The sequence below is a fragment of the Protobothrops mucrosquamatus genome, unplaced genomic scaffold, assembly GCF_001527695.2.
Source record: "Protobothrops mucrosquamatus isolate PMUCROS unplaced genomic scaffold, P.Mucros_1.0 scaffold708, whole genome shotgun sequence".
Taxonomy (NCBI): Eukaryota; Metazoa; Chordata; class Lepidosauria; order Squamata; family Viperidae; genus Protobothrops; species Protobothrops mucrosquamatus.
The window spans coordinates 216341-228216 of record NW_015386989.1 but is presented as its reverse complement, the minus strand read 5'-3'; positions in this window follow the sequence as shown (position 1 = coordinate 228216).

Here is an 11876-nt window from a genome sequence, read left to right as displayed (position 1 = left end):
TTGCACATGTACTGCATTGCTTTTTATGTAATTCCATACATTTACTTTTATAGCCCCTCCCAAATTTTACTTGCATTCCTGTTCTCTAAAGGGGCGGTCCTAGGGTTTGATGAGGGCGTGGCCAGGTTTGGGTGGGGGCGTGGCCAGGGGAGGGAGGTGAGTTCCACCACCTTTTCTCTGAGAAAAAAAGCCCTGGTGGAGACCACCTGAAAATCCATGGCTGGAGGCTAGACTGGGCAGTCAAAACATCCCAGATGCCAAGGGAAAGTCTCTCCACATTGTGGTCTAGAAAATGACCTGGACCACCCTCAAAGATACTGGAGTTCATTCAAGGGGATGCGTATTCTCCATCTCTCCTGCATTTAGCCTGGAAGGGACCCTCCGTAGCACCTGAGGCGGTTGGGAAAAGCCTTTGCTGACTCTGACTCTGTGCAGGCCCACTTGGTGCTTCCTGCCAGCCTCAGGACAGGGTGGGGTTTGGGGGGGAGGCTGTTGGCAATCTAAAAAAGAGGCAGTCAAAGTCCAGCAGCAGGAAGGAGCCGAGAATTACTTGGCAGGGGGTTCCAGGAATAGCCACAGGGAATATCTGAGAGGAAGCCTTCGTTTGGAGAAGAGAACTGAATGGCTGGTTTCACACTTTGTACAAGACCAGAGTTGTTGGCTTGACATGCTATGCTGTTCTAAGCTGTAATATAGTTTGTTTTGTTTCCATATACTCTAAAACTTGTAACTTTAAATCACAGACCATTTTTCAAAATATAATTTCAACAAATGTTGGTGTCAGAACCCATTTATATTTCATTTCTATCTATATCCTCTGATCTAAAACCAAATCTCACCTTCCCCTGGATTCTGCCATACTCCCAAGGGGAAAGGGGGATATGCCTGCGGGCTTATGGCTTTCACTTCCTCTATTCGCTACAATGTAACCTTTTGTTTATTGCCTCTGGGTCTGCTGCCCATTACAATGTAACAAATTGCCTCCTGCACTATGCATCTCTCTGAACTTTCTTCTCCCTAACCTGGCAGCTAGGAAAAGGGGGGGGGGAGAAATACAAACATCCAAAACCTGGTTTATTTCTCCGGTCTCAAAAGGAGGTGTGAAGAGCTGTGGAACATTGTGCTACAAATGGAGCCGGACCGATGTTATCTTCCCTTTCCCACGATGGACTTAACACCTGGGGATTGGCCGGTCTGAACCCTCCGGATGAACTGTGGGGTGGGGTTTGCTTAGGGACACTTTAAAGTATCAATTTGTAAAGAATCCCTCAGATCCTGTCTATTATGCCTGCTGTCAACTACTCTTAATAAAAGTTCCTGTTGGAAGAAATTGTTTCCAAGAGTTCTGCTTTCTTAAGATGTGGGATTGAAGTTGGTCCTTACAGTTGGCTTCATGCAGCATTGGAACCAAAGAATCCAACCAGTCCAGTTGGAACTGGAGCTGGGACCCATTCCACAGCCCACCCACACAACCCTGGTTTAATCAGAGTTGGTGATTGTAGAGAAGTGACCTGGATTACATGTTGTCCTAATCCATGCCTTGTTTTATTGAATAATCTTGCTTTATTAATAATAATAATAATGATAAAGTTGGAAGGGACCTTGGAGGTCATATAGTCCAACCCCCTGCTCAGGCAGGAAACCCTATACCATTTCGGACAAATGGCTGTCCAGTTTCTTCTTAAAAACTTCCAGTGTTGACCACAACTAACTGGAATATACATAAGCTGGGAGCCAGAAATTGTGGCTTGGAAAAGAATTCACACAACCTGTGAAGTCTGAAACAGGCCAAGCAACAGTGGCTGAGGATGAAATATGCTGCGATCTCCAGCTGAGCAGAAACCAGAAGATAATATACTCTTCTTTTACCTGTTTAAGGGAGCTTGTTGGAATTTAAACAACCATACAGCTTGACTTGGGCAAAGATTTCCTGCCCTAAGCAGAAGTGACCTTACAAGACAAAATTCCACCTGGTGTTTATTTTTTTGAAACAAAATCTTCCAAAACAGTGAGGGACTTTTATTTTCTCAGTGTTTCTGCTTTCTCCAATTGTAAAAGCAAATTAGAGAGAAGTTAAACCAACAGCATCAACACAAACCAGAACTGTAGAAGACTTGAGGCAGCTTGAGCTTGAAAGATGGAGGCCAGGAGAACAGAAGTGAGCAAGCTCTTTCCAAGATGCCAATTTTCTCTTAGCCAAACACAGTGTGGAATTTCTCTGACCCCATTCAAATTCTAATCAAATCAGGTCCCAATAGTGCATTCGCCTTCCCACTTTCGCAGGGAGACCAACCCCTCGGTTTCCAGGATGCAGAGGTTGCTTCAAGCTGCCTTTCCCTGGGGAAGGTAAGTGTTTTATCTCTGCTGGGGCTAATTCTAGGCACGTGATGGAGGCCAGGCGAAAGGAAGAGAGATGAAGGCTGAACCATGGCAACCACAGCAGTAAAAGTCTTGTGTAGCACAGGTGGACAAATCTTTGGTTTGCACACTTAGGTTGTGTGTTTATACAAAACACACTTGCTACTTTAGTCAGTTAATCCAATTCTCTGGGTTGATTGAATTATAATAGTTCAGCCAGTGCCAACCAGTGGTATTCTGAAGAGATAGTGCTAAAAACAGAATGTTTTTTTCTTCCTTTGGAGGTATGCAAGTTTTTAAACAATGTGAAGTTTCTTTTAGAAATCATTGTTACCCTTTTTGTCCAGTTCTGCCCTCCCAAAAGGAAGGAAACCTACCCCTGATTTGGGGCAGCTTTGTTGCCATCCTCTTCCTCAGCCTGCTCTTCCCCCCCCCCCCGAAAAGCCAGGCAGCTGGGAACCTGTGACCAGAGAGTGGGAAGCAAAGGGAACTTTGCAAGGGTGTTTTATGGAGGAGGAGAGGAACAAGCTGATCAATCCTGCTGAAGTGAGACTAAGCAGGGCTGATTTGCCAAGCATGTGAGAGACATAAGTAAGCCACACCTGGTACTGATGCAAATATAGCAAATATATATGGAAGATGGCCTTGACAGAGATATACAGAGGCCCTTGCCTAGGAAAAAGGGGCTGAAGCTCCTTTTAATCCCAGAACTATCAGATAACATTTGGGAATGGCTCAGGCAGCTGCCTCTCCAATTCACCCAAGTACAAGAAGTGGGAGAAGGTACAACACAATTAGACTTGCAAGGTTATGTCATGATAGGCAATCTCGGCAAAGGTAGTTTTAGGGTTCCTGTGGAATTGGTTTCTTGGCCTGTCCTGTCCTGTCCTGTCCTGTGGGGCTGGCAGCAATGCCAGAGGACCAGAGGGAATCCTCTCCAGGGAAGGTGAAGCACACAGGGCTCTACTCAAGCCTCCAGCAGCCACTCCCAACCAGAAAGCTAGATTCTCACAGACTCTTATTGCAATTTGCTGTAAATAAAAAGGGGTTAGGTGATTATTGAATCATGGAATTTGTAAATGACTACTTTAGTTTTCATTTATGGATGAATGGCAGGGCCACCTTGATGCCTTTGATCATCTTTCTAACTATCTCTTGATACATGGGAGATATGGCAGGTATAGGGACTATATATACATCCATTCTACCTTTGCAGCACTCCTTCCTGTTCTCCAGGAAAGTTAGCAGCAGCAGAAGAAGAGAGTATAAGAAATTATGATCAGAAAAAGACATACCCCCCCCCCAAGGAGAAAGAAGTAATCCAACGGAAGTAGCAAGTAACTACTTCCTGTGGAAGTTGCAAGTTAGTGTTTAAAAGCTAGTGGCAAGAAGAAGTGGATGAACAGGAGAAGGTCCATGGAACTGAGGCTGCTCAACCAACTGGAAGCTCACAAAGGAATTGAGCTTCAACACCTCTGCGATATTATCATCCTGGCCTCTCCAGAATAATAGAAAAGATTCTCAACTGTGCAAGGATCACCAAAGCCAAAGGTTTCCTCTGAGGTAGTTGTAGAAAACTCACCAGAACATGGTGGAAAGATGACCAAACTGCATTAAATTGACCAATTGCTATCCATTCTTGCTTATCAATGTTGGGACAAACAATGCTGGCAGAGGATAAACTCTTTATAGGTTTAAAAGTGACTGTAAAGTCTTGGATAAGAAAGTAAAGTTGCAGATAGTGTCTTCATCCATTCTTCCTGTTAATTATCATGGAGCAAGAAAGGCTCATGGAGGCGAACAATTGCCTAGAAGATGGTGGCATTAAGAAAGATCTGGATTCCCAGACCAGTCTGTCTACCAACTTAAGGCCCATTAGGGATTGCACCCCACAAAGCAGATGAAAATATATTTGTTTTTTATAAATATTTTATTAATGTTCTAGTTTTACAGTCAAATACTTAATAAACAATGTGTTGTCTGGGTCCATTAATAATTCAGTGGTATATATTAACTTCTTCAGTCTAGATCCAATATTAAACCATCACATGTTTCCTTTATTCTTCTGGTAGTACCTGTTTTCCCACACTAGGCAAATACAGTTTTTATTGTTATTAATAAATATACAATTGAATATCAACATCTTTGTTACATTTTTCTAATAATATCAATAATGTCAGTTTAAGATATCTTTTCTAACCAAAACATATCTTAATTCAGGCATGTCAAACTGCCGGCCCGTGGGCTGGATGTGTCATACCGAAACCGTGCCCAACCCATTGCCAGCAATGGGGAAAAAGTCATGATACGTCGTGCGACATCAAGTGACATCGCGGGTTTGACATGCCTGTCTTAATTGCATTTGCACTTAATATCCATATGTTCAATCAGTATCCTGTTTTTGCATTTTTTAAATTTTAATTTCCCATCAGTGTTCAAAATGTCTCTATTGTTTATAATTTCAAAACAAGTTATATTTGGGTAACCACAAGCTTCCCTTATTCAAACTTCTTAGCATTTTCCTGTTTCCCTTCTTATACCAAAATCTAATATTCTAATTACAAATCTTATCTTAATAATAATAATAACGATAAAGTTGGAAGGGACCTCTGAGGTCATCTAGTCCAACCTCCTGCTCAGGCAGGAAACCCTATACCATTTCGGACAAATGGCTGTCCAGTTTCTTCTTAAAAACTTCCAGTGTTGGCGCATTCACCGCTTCTGGAGGCAGGCTTATATTTCTAGCAATGATCTATTCTCCACCATATCCAAACATCTAATTAATAATATAATATCCCATCTAATGGGTCAAAACCTCTATTTTCTTCAGACTTACTCTAGCTTTCTTCCTTTGCCAACTAACTTTCCAAGTCAATGCATTTGAATCATCAATTAATTCTTCCTTTGTTTTTGTGTATATTGTTTGGAATAAGAAAGACCATTTGATTAAAGTATTTTGGAAGAATGCTCAATCCATTGATACTCATTAAACAGCCTCCCTCCTTTTTCAGTTCCCCACAGTTCTCCTAACAGCTCTATCTTCCATTCAATCAGTTCTTCTTCCTTTTCCTCAAATGTGTTCTGAAATCTTGATTGGTAAGATGTCTTTTCCATTTCTGATATTATCGCTATGTCTTCTAGTTCTTCAATAATCTGAGTCTGTCTGTTAGTTCCTTCCTTTAGGTCCTCCATCTTTGGATCTGCTTCCTCTAGTTTTCCTTCTATTTCCTGGATTGCTAGTTCCTTCTTTGTAGTCATTTTCTGGGTTTGTAAATTTAGATTAGAAAATTGTTCTTTTATCTCCTTTATGTTATTTTTAGTCTCATCACGAGCTAAATCAATTGTCTCTTGTATTGATTTCAACATGGAGAGAATTTCTTTCTGAGCTTCATCCATATTTTCTTGGTGGTATATCAATCTGAAGACTTTGAGGACAGGTGTTGAGGATGGTTTTTTACTATTTAAAGCTGAGTATGGACACCCATTTTATTTTTTGCAGGTGGTCTTTATATTAAAAATTGTTCATCAATCAAAGATTTGTAATCCAAAATATTCCATCATCTCAAGCAATGATGAAACAATGGTGTTTCTCCTGCAGGGAAATAGTTTCACAACACAGCTCTGAAAGTCAGTTAATATTTATATTCATAGTTCAGGCAGGCTGGTTTCAAAGTAGTTTATCATCTCTGACACACTTATAAGCAACCCAAGAGTTATTGTGTTTTTCCCCCTTTTCCCAGCTGCAGTCTTCAAAAGTGAAAGTTTCCAAGGACAGCAAGAGTCTTATCTGAATCTGGGCTTCAAGCCAGGTTTCCTTTAGGCATAACAAATTGTAGTGCCATAATTCGCCACTAGATGTCATCAGGGCTGTTTTCCAGCTTTTTAAATCCAAATTTATATTACCAGCTTTTCAAGTGTCATTTTTTTAAAAGTCTCAAAAGCACTTTTAGTCCCCAAATTTCAAAGCCATATATGTGTATTAATTCCAAGTTAATCTTGTAATTTTCTTTGTTTTCCCCCAAGCAATTAGTTCGCTGCTTTTCTTTTCCTGAGGGAAAGGCATCAGGGAGGGCATTTTGGGCAATTCTTTTCCAAGAAAAAGTCTTAGAGTTATAAAGAGAGGATAGGGTCCCATCCAGTTTCATCCATGTTGCTGAAAAGTCTCTCGTTGGTGCTTATTTTCTTTCAGTTGTCAGCAGCTTCTGACTGGCTACATGAATGTAGCCAGTCTCCCTCCCCCCCTTTTGAAGGCTTCCTTGGATCAAAAGAAAGGGCTGCTGCCCTCCCGTGATCAATGAGGGTCCCCTCCTTGTTTGTCGCCTCTTTGGGGTGACTTTTGACCCTTTCCAGGGTTCCCAGCGGGGCAAATTCGAATGCAAAAGATGGAGCCCCATCTTCCTGTACCCGTCTCACTGCAACGTCAAACTGGAAGTTGAAAATATATTTGTTGAGATCCTTGTGAACTTTATCATTCAAACTTTAAGCTTGAATTGACTGAAAAGGAGAGGGAGTTGAAATCAGAGGCTCAGTCAGATAACTTCTCTACAGAAAACATGGCTGCTCCTGAAACAGGAAAGAGTACTTTCAGATGCTCAATACATGGAGACCAATCCATGGGGACGCCCCCAAACCCCACTGTTTGTACAATGCACAAATGGATAACAAACGAAAGAATTAGGAATACTAGTATGGGAAAGCAGGATATAACTTGTGAATGTAGTGCCTGAAGGATATTGGTAAAGATGTCTATATGCCCATACCCAAATTCATGTCCTTAAATGCAAGAACTTGTTGAAAGCATGTTTAAGATTGGAAGGAATAAGAAATAAATGGGTACAACTGAAAAGTTTCGTATATGCCATCTTTCTAAAGCAGATGATGGGAACAATATCTTTCGAAGTCAACTTGCCAAATTCTCCAAAGGACAGGTCAATGGGAGATTTCCAGTGCCTGCTGGAAGACAAACTCTGACAACAGATCATGAAAGTTTCATTTTTCAGAAGCTGGAAGAAGAAACAAGGGAGCCAGCTATTCTGGACCTAATCCTGACCAAGAGAGAGGAAATGGTGGATGATCCAAGGGAGAGACACCTTGGGGAAAAGTGACATTATTGGCATTTAAAAAAGCAGGGAAGGAAATGCTTTGTCTTGGACATTATAAACAATAGAATGATATGGACAATTGTTCAAAAAATTATTTATTGGGACTGCAGAGTTGCAACATCATCAATGGAGGCTAGAGATTCTTCAAAGCCATCAGAGTAGTGCCTCTGGCATCAAAGCTCACAGACGTCTGCCTAAAAAGAACTTCGGAAGGTGGAAGACTAGAGTAATGGTAACCCCAGTATTCTGAACCCTGCTGAGTGTAAAGATGGAGGTTCCCACAGATGACCTGTGTCCTCTGGACATTTCTGAAAGTTTAAAGTTCTCATTTTTGTACCACAAGTATCTTTGGATCACATGAGGTTGAGCTGGCATTTGCACTTTCCCCCTCAGCCAAAATTGGACAGCAATGTCCATAATCTCGAGTGGAAAATACCCATGTGCAAATTCATTCTTGGCTGCCCATGAGCCTTAAATGATTGTGTCCCCTTTGTTAAGTGATAGGGCCAGCTCTGCTAGGGAGGACTCTGAGGCCAAGAGAAAGAAGGGTTGCTTTGGAAGCAGACGGCCACCTGCCCTTTTGTTACCCACCAACGCAGGCCTGCCAAAGCAGCTCTTTGCATCCGATTAAATTTTGCATTTTCATCTAGCCAACAGCAGCTGCTTGCTCTTCCCTCCCTCCCCCAGCATTTAGAAGGATTTGTTAGTTAAATGCTAATGCCACCAGATAAGTGATGCAAATGTGAGGTGGGAGAGCTTTATTTCCCAGTTTGCCCAGGGAAGCTTGGGGACAAGCCTTTGAAATATTGGATGAATATACAGTATGCTAGGGTCATTTTGTAAGCTCAATAACCTTTAAAGGAAAGAAATGGACACTGAGTCACACTTGAGCTTCTGAATCTAGATTTATCCCATGCAATTTATGGAAGAAAAATTATTTGACTGGCAGTAGATATAAGCTTAAAGTTAAAAAAAGCCCACAGGTTTTGCAGAAAAACTGCTGGCTTGCTTATTTTAAAGATCCCATATTTCACACAGATCATCTCTGAATTGGAAAGCTATCATTAGTGGTTGGCATATCTTTGCGAAGGATCTCCCCCATGTCTCTTCTCTGAATGACGGTGGTCCAACAGGCAGATCTTACAGAAGGATGGTGACCTTCAACCTCCAGCAGGGGACAGATGGACCTTGCACTATATGTCCCCAGATGCACAAATCCAGTGAGAAAAACAAGGTAACCAAGGTTTCCTTCGGCATTCACTGGCAAAGGAGTCCAAAACAACCTCTTAGATATTTACCACTTCACCATTTGCACACTTATCTTTTCCATCCTAATGCCCATAATCCCCAGCCACACAGCTCTCAGGCCAGGTATTGGTCATCCAATCTCTCCCAGGGCAAGTTGCAGAGGGCTGAACACTGAAGCTGGGAACCTTCTCTCCAGGAGAGGGGAAGTCAAGCGGAAGGATCTTTGCATTGCTTGGTGCAAAGGCTTAAAAAGAAACTCCCCCGGGGATGCCAAAGGGTCTTGAAGGCTCTTTGGCTTCTGGGCCACAGCAAAGCTTTGCGACTGGCCTGCTTCTTCTCTGCCCAGTGTGGTGGTGGACCCGCTTCCTCCCCCCGCCCCCCACCCCCGCTTTCCTGGTGATATTCACCAACCATTCAGCCTGATTTCCCCTTTGCTGCCACTTTTGGGTTAGGGCTGAATACTTGCTGCCCAGAAGGCAGGAGGTGCTTCTCGGCCAGCCCTTGAAAGAGGAAGAAAACCTTTAATCACCAGGCTTGGAACAGCTTCACAGACTGGCTTCTGCAAATAAAACCAAGCAAGCACATGGCTTTGATAATAGCAGTATGAGTGATAACAGGACTGACAAACAGTGAAGTAATATTTCATTAATTGCCTTAGTTGGGATTCCTTGGGGCCAGTCCAGCATGTTCCCCAACCATTCTTAGCAACTTGAGCTCACTTGTTCTTTCCAGGTGACTATAGTTTAATTCCCATTCCTCTGCCATCCTCACCCCTTTAATACAGAAATATCAATTGCAAAGGCACACATAGAAGCCTAATACTCACCTTATGGGACACATTATGCAGCCTCTTCTTTGCTATAGTGATGGAAAGTGGTTACAAGAGTTTTCTTTCAACATCCCTTTGGTCTAGTTTGATGGCAAATGCCAGTCTTGGGTTTTATTTGCAGTTATTTTGGTTTTTTTCGGGATTACTTTTTGGTTTTGACATTGTTGATTTTCCTATTATGTTTTTGGCTCATCCAATGGATTATAACTACAGATAGTACAGATGAACAACTGTTCATTTATCAACCATTCAAACATACTGAAAAGTCATTTATGACCACTTTCACACTTACGATCATTCCAGCATCCCCAGGGTCACGTGAACAAAAATTCAGACACTTGGCAACTGACTCACATTTATGACAGTTGCAGTGTCCTAGGGTCCTTTTGCAACTTTCTGACAAGCGAAGTCAATGGGGAAGCCAGATTCACTTAACAACCGGGTCCCGAACTTAACAACTGTCTCATTTAGCAACAGAAATTTTGGGCTCAATTGTGTTTGTAAGTTGAGGACTGCCTGTACTGTTAAATCCATCCATCCATCCTCCCTGGATGGAAATTCATGGAGAATCCAAGATGCCCTTTGGCGTTAAACCATTGATTTTCTCTCTAGCCTACACAGGTAGTCCTCAATTTACAACAGTTCATTTAGTGACTATTCAAAGTTGCAACAGCACTGAAAAGTGACTTATGTCCTTTTCCACACTTACGATCACTGCAGCAACTAGGAAGTCACGTGACCATAATTTGGATGCTTGGCAACCTTGGCAATTGCAAACGACAAAAATATGAATCAAATATGATCCCTGTGATCATCTTTTGTGACCTTCTGACACGCAAAGCCAATGGAGAAGCCAGATTTACTTAACAACCGTGTTACTAACTTAACAACATTAATGATTCACTTAACAACTGTGAAATGTGGCAAAGTTTACTTAACAAATGCTTCATTTAGCAAACAGAAATTTTGGAGTCAAAATGGGGGGGTCAAGGGAGGGTGGTGTGATTAGCACGGTCAGTGGGAGGGGCAGATATGGCGGGAGCAGAGGACCATATCGGGTTTTGGGAGCTCGCACACGCTGTTTACAAGCTTGTGGGTGCTCCGGTCCTCAGGGCTCTACCCGGCTTCCAGGGATCTTAGATCCTCGGGCCCGGGATCACCGGCTGATGTTATGCAACGNTGGTAAATAAGGCCCCCCTCATCCAAGATCTTATTCAAGAGGGGGGTGCGGACCTGGCAGGTATCACCGAGACCTGGCTGGGCACGGAAGGGGGAGTGCCCCTCGTTGATATTTGCCCGCCGGGTTTCCAGGTATTCCATCAGCCAAGGACCCGGGGTAGGGGCGGTGGGGTAGCGGTCGTTATAAGGGAGAGCCTATGTCCGAGGGAGACCACTGTGCCCCAGATAGACGGTGGAGAGTCCCTCCTTGTGAAGTGGGGGCAAGGGGTACAAGTGGGCCTGTTGATTATATACCTGGCTCCCTGCTATGTATCAACGGCCCTGCCTGAGCTGGCTGACGTAATAGCCGGGGTGGCAGTTGAGACCCCCAGACTTATAGTCATGGGGGATTTCAATCTGCCATTGGCGGGCGAAACGTCGGCAACAGCTCGGGAGTTCTTGGCTTCCATGACGGCCTTGGACTTGACCCAGTTAGTTTATGCCCCACTCACACTGGATCTAATTTTTGTCTCTGGCCAGTGGCAGAATGATCTGGAAATGGGGGAGGTAGTTATAGAGCCCCTGTCATGGTCAGACCATTCACTCCTTAGGATGGACTTCCGGACCGCTCCCCCCCGCCGCAGGGAGTCAGAACCGCACAGATGGTTCCGCCCCAGGCGCCTGATGGACCCAGAGAGGTTCCTGACGGAGCTTGGGCCATATCCGGAGGATCTAGTTCACGACTCGGCTGAAAATCTGGCGGCGGCCTGGGATGTGGCCGCTGCCGCAGCACTGGACCGAGTCGTGCCTTTGCGGCCTCTGACCTGGCGCAGATCTCAACTGGCTCCCTGGTTTACCGAGGAGCTGAGAGAGATGAAGCGCCGGAAAAGACGCCTAGAGAGCAGTTGGAGGGCTAGCCGAATCGAATCCGATCGAGCACAGGCAAGGACGCAGGTTAGATCCTACCTAGTGGCGATGAGGGTGGCTAGGTCTAATTACTACTCCACCCTCATTGCGTCATCAGATAATCGCCCAGCCACCCTCTTCAGGGTGACCCGCTCCCTCCTTCAGTTGAGGGGGGGGGAGGATCCCCTGGAGGGGAGGGCTGAGGATTTTGCTCAATATCTGCATGACAAAGTCGCCCGGATTTGAGAAGGTCTTGACTCCGACTGGGTGGCCCC